Source organism: Pygoscelis adeliae, unplaced genomic scaffold, assembly GCF_000699105.1.
Source record: "Pygoscelis adeliae isolate BGI_AS28 unplaced genomic scaffold, ASM69910v1 Scaffold108, whole genome shotgun sequence".
NCBI lineage: Eukaryota > Metazoa > Chordata > Aves > Sphenisciformes > Spheniscidae > Pygoscelis > Pygoscelis adeliae.
Window position 1 is genome coordinate 3,272,141 of NW_008825498.1, and position 5,675 is coordinate 3,277,815.

The window sequence follows — 5,675 nt, forward strand, 5'->3', positions numbered from 1 at the left end:
ACTTGCCTTGTGGATTTCACAGATGCCAAGCTGGAGGCTGGACATCTTAAATTAAACGTCTGGCTCTGGTGGGATGCAATTTAAACTCCCGTAATTGGGGATTAGAAAAGGGACAGCACCTTACAAATTCTATCTGACGTTAATTACTAACACTGTACAGTGGCGTTTCATGTAGTTTGTTCTTTTTCCACTTCACGTTATGAAGGCAGCACTAATAACGTGCAGAAGAGCTAACATTTAACAAAACAAAAGCAAGTATACAATTTCTCAAAGCTCCCAAACACAAGGGGAGAGAGAAGTTATATTCATTGTCCACCTTTAGTTTTCCTTTTTTTTTTTATTCCTTTCTGCCAGCATTTCCTTCTTACTCCAGTCAAAAAAAGAAATTATTTCCAAAAAGTCTGTGGCACCTAGTTTAGCTTTCATCAGTTGTTTCATGAATGAATAATTCCTGATGACTTGAATCTATTAATTACACGGTCAAAGATGTTGCAAAGGAATATCACTTATTATTGATACCAAACTTATCTAGCTACTGCCTTACAGACATCAAACACAAGTTCTTGGGTACTTTCTCAGGCACTAGCACTGTAACAAACACATACAAACACACAAACATACTTACTTTGAGCATCCAAACACTTTCCCTGGTTGCCGGCTTGAACTATTCCTTGCAGCAATTTGGTACTGGAAAGAAAACATGAAAACCTTTAGTTCAACAAGCAAACAGGAAAAAAAAAAAAAGACTCACTGAATGGTCTTTGTCTGTATCGGTTGGGCAGTGATGCAATAGCCGTATGCTAAAAATGAAACAAGAGGAGAAGTCCTTCACTACAATACCCTAATTCAGCTGCGTTCACAATGGTTCAGTGTCTACACATCTGCACAACAATCAGATGTCCCTCCGATATAGTAGCAAATCTATGAGGTCCCTTATGCAGTGCTACATTCAGAGTTTATTCATAATTGCCAGGCACATTGCTGTTTCTTCATCTGACCAGGCTTCTTCAGAGCACAGGCAATCAGTTATGACCGTTGTGTCATGCAACTGGGGCCTTGCTGCACTTGCCCAAACAGCTTTTCAGAGAAAAAAAAAATCTACCATTGAGAAACACGTGAACTGATATCCAGCAACTACGTTTTTGCCAATGCAACACAAAAACACTGGCAATCCTTTGAAGTGCCTCACTTTAGCAATGAAGTCATGATGCTGCCCGCTTGTAGCAGCCACATTAAGGCCCGTTCCCTTCTGTGTTCCTAGATGTGATTGCCTACAATTGCTAGATTTGTCCTCACATCCATTCTCTCAAGTGCTACGTTACAGGCTACAGAAACACAAGCAGGAGCAGCCATATATGGGTTTCAATTTGTGCCATGAATTACATACTAGGGTTACGTAGCTAAGTTTCTTAATTTGCCTTCTCAGTAAGCAGGAACTATAATTCCTAGCAGGTAAATAATGGTTTACAGTCAGACCAGTGCTCTGATTATTGCTTGTTTTGCATTCCTAGTCAAATAGTTGAGACAGCCCAGTAGGGAGGGGTATTCCAAAGGCATCTATCTCTGCATAACAGTACGAAACTACACCAAACAGGATCCCAGTGGGGCTTGGATTGAATCAGGACTGAGGGATGCAAGAAGCTCTCACAGGTGAATTTATACTCATCATAAACCCTGTTTTAAGAGGAGGAAAACAAAGAAATTCTCACTCCAATTCATTATCATCTGGGAAAGGTAAACAGACCTTTAAAGATGGCTTGCCTAAAGGACTGGATCCCAGCTCCAGGAGCTGTGACTCATCCTGGCAGAGAACTTAGGAAGGCTGCTAGCAGACTGGAAGGCTGAAGCTACCTTAAAGCCAAACCAGAATGGGAATTAGCTATTAAACATGTTATTGTTTCACTTCTTTGAATCTCTCCAAGCCTCTTAAGCTTTGCTTTTCAATGTGCTTCCCCCCCTCCCCCTCCATTTGTTTAATGTGGAAAGTGATTCCAGCACAGCTGACAAACCTCAGGCATCCTATTGGCAAAGGAACAGCAAATCCATCATGGTATGTTGGCTTTTGCTCAAGTAGACCCCCCTGAACTTAAGCTGGGATCTAACAGTGCTACTCCAATAACTTGTAAGGATGGGACTCAAAGACTATGGTTAGAAGAAAGTAATCTCGCATCAGAAGGTGTTGACCAGAACTTCTAACAGGCAACAGCAGTGGAGAGACACAGTGATTCCCTTAGAAATGCAAGAATTAATTTGCTCATGGAACATTTTCTACACTATACTTTCTGAAGAGACTGATATTTATGGCATATTTGCAGACAGAGAACTATTTCATTGTCTTCACTAAGCAGACCTCAGTTTGGGAGTGATTTGAACGCCACCACCACACTGAACTTCATTCCTATAGTCTTAAAAAAACCAAAACAAAAAAAACACAGAAGTCCTCATAGCAGAGGTTCCTAAAACTCGAAAACCGATGATGATGTACCTCTTTGGTTTGACCTGTACTTACATCTCTGCAACAGCTCCTGACTTTTTGCCTGCATACAGGTACTTACTTGAGCTACAGGGAGCAGTGCAAGGCTATGGCCAGATGAGATAATTGGCACTTGCTTGCTGCTGTGTGCAGTAGCACTGCCAGGTCTCCACCTGCTCCACGCCAACACCTCGACCTGTACTTCTGGCTTGAGATGCTGGAGCAGCACCCAGGCAAGGGAGTGGTAGGAAACACCGGATCATTAAGGTGGAATTTAATTTAGGTGGACAAAGGAATGCAGTAGAGGTCCTAGTTAGTGGGTGTGAGGAGGGTAACAATGGGGAGCTGGAGTCTTCTTTGGAAGGGTGGAGGGATAAAACTCTGCAACGAAAACAAGGGGGAGGAAAGGATGCCATGTTTCCTCCCACTACATGCCAGGCCATGCACAGCTCTCAGCTGCAGACACTGGCATCGTATCACCGCTCTACATAAACCAGCGAGCGCAATTCAATTCCTCAGAATTCCCCAACACACAGAGGCTGCACTGATTTTAAAATAGGTTCCCATCTCCTAAAGAGTCACCTACAAAGACATCTAAAGAACTCACTCCTTCCACACTGGTAAACATAAGAAAAAGGTCAAGGGGTAAAAAGCAAGAAGATGAAGATCTAGAGGATCTGGAAAATGGAAAAGACCTTAAAACAGGGGAAAAAAATACTTCTTTAACAACAATTTAAAGAGGAATCTCAGAAAATCCCACATAGTGAAACAGGTAAGAAAAAAGGATCATGTGTTTTTCAAGACAGGAAATCATGATTTGTTCGATGTTTTAAAGTTACACATAGCTGCAAGTTCCCTGAATTATACTGTCTGTTCCCCTGATGGGGCGATTGTGTTGGGGGAAACACACCAACATTTACTAGCAAATGTTATTAACAGGATTGGGCAGATTTTACTAATAGCCAATGACTATTCACACAGTGCATTCAGTTATCCCGCTCCTACAGTCCACTCCTGCAACAACTCGTGTCACCCTGCCGGAGCAACAGTCAGGAGGCCAAGCCCAGCCAGGGGGGTCGGGCTGGTGGGCCACTGTTTCCAGTTTGGTGTTCAAAAAGTCCCTCAGGGGGTCCCTTGCTTCACCAGGCTACAGCCCTGTAGCCTACACTTGCCACTTTCTCAGATGCAGTTGAGTTACACAACCTGCCATTGAACCTAGTGTGTGCTGGTGATGGCCTTGGATGGGTTTGGCAGACTCTTGCTGTTTGGCGTTTATGGGATCTTGGGATGTTCAGCGGACCACTGCTCTTCAGGGTTTATCTAGTCTTGGGAGGCTTTCACCTGTTCCCTCTCAGTGCATGCTTTTCCTCCCTGTGAACTTGCTTTCTGGTAGCTATTGCTACATCCACAAACTTAGTTACCTGTTGAACCCATTCACACAAAGTGACACAGAAGGGGCTTCTATGACAATATCCCTTGAAATGCTGTAAAACATTGATTTAATTCTGAATGAATACTGCCTGAAAAAAGAAAAAACCCAAACAAAACAAGGATTGGGCAAGAGGGATATTAGAAAGCAAGCTGAAAGGCAAGCAACTAAGTGAAAAAAGACCGTAAAACAAAGGCAATCTGCAGAAAACAAGATACAACAGCTTCTAGAAGCACATCATATAGTCATACTACAAAAAGTAGTACCCATAGCTGTTAGTTTGAAGGACCAAGGAGGAAAAGTTAGGACAGAATGTTATTAAGATGATTTAAATCAAATGCCTTCTAGTACATTTGACAACATATTTTCAAAACTTTGTGCAGGGAGCTCTATGTCCCGAGTGGGCGCAGAGCCCTGTCTTCTGCTATTGTGTCTCAGTGGTCTGAATGCTTTCTACCGTACTGCACAGATCTTTTTTCCTCCGCCCCGCCAAGGGCTGGGTATGTGATGTTGCATGAAAACAATTTGTAATATAGGCTGACAGTCACCTATTATTGCTTCAAATATCCTCAGCGGTTATAGAAAACAACTTCAAAACCAATTTATTTTTAGTAACTGAAAGAATTCAAGCAAACCCGTCGTGGCTGCTATCCAGGCATTTACTGAGTGGAGAATAGCTTGAAAAATTACAGAAATGGACAAACTCAGAGTGTAAATCAGACAACAGTGTATATCACTATTTACATATGCTTTCCTGTTGAAAAGATGAACTGAAAGATTAAAGCTTCCAGCGTCAAAGGAAAGAACTGCTGTTTTTATGAGCTGTGCATGAATCACAAAAAACAAAACAAACCCCCCCATACACTTAACAGTTGGGCAGATTTCTCAACTTACTGTTAACTAACAGCCCAACCCTATGCTGTCTCACTGTTCCTGGGTAAGTCCTATGCAGAGCCCGGCCCTGAGTGTGTGCAGCTGTATATAGAAGGCACAAAGACACAGACTCAAAGCAAAGAAATCAAGTAACAGAGCTGAGTTTAACACTATCTCCATCTCCAAACCTGTGAGAAATGCCCTAGTTTGACCCAGAGTGCTTCACAAGGAAGGCAGTCCCAGAAGACACGCTCTGCTGCTACCAAGCACACGACAGAGCTTCCCACCTCTTTTGCTCTTGCCATTTCAAACATGGCTTTGTCCCTGTGATTTCTGGTTCTCTGCCAGTACTCTGATTTCAAGTCATCTATTGGCATGAAAAAGGTCCTAAAGACTTCTTATAAAACTTTGTTCCCTCCCTCTCATTTACAAAGCAACCAATCTTTTTTTGGTCATTTACATATAAAGTAAATCCAAGCATGTCCTACTTAACAACTCAGTAGGAAAGAACACGCATCCTTTCTCAGGAAGACTTCTTCTAACCCTGCTTGGGAAGCCACTAGATTTTTCTCCCCATAGAGCAGCAAACCAACTTCTGTCATTTCTGTTGTCCTCTCCTGTCCCTCCTCAACCTTTTGTAAACTGGAGTTTCCAAGATGCAAGTGCCTTGGAGATAATGCTGGGTTCAAAGCTCCAGCCAGCTGCAGTGTCACACCTACCTTTGTGCGGCAGCCTACCTGTCCTCCTCCTATTAACGAATACCTTCCCTGCCTTCCTGCCCAGTAACTTTGAGATGCAGTAATTATCTTCCAACTTGAAAAGGGTATAACAGAGCTCAGTTCATGTGATTTTAGTTAGTTATTGTGACAGATTTGGCAAACTTTTTTTTTGGCATTAGGT

General features: G+C 42.6%; 1 protein-coding gene across 1 annotated transcript in view; it reads right to left on the minus strand.

The window, feature by feature from the left end:
- Positions 1-687, minus strand: part of MAPRE2 (microtubule-associated protein, RP/EB family, member 2) — a 75,026-nt gene extending 74,339 nt beyond the window's left edge. Inside the window, exon 1 of the mRNA XM_009331404.1 lies at positions 626-687. The gene's annotated coding sequence lies outside the window, so the exon portion shown is untranslated. The remainder of the gene's footprint in view (positions 1-625) is intronic.
- Between the last annotated feature and the right edge of the window lie 4,988 nt (positions 688-5,675).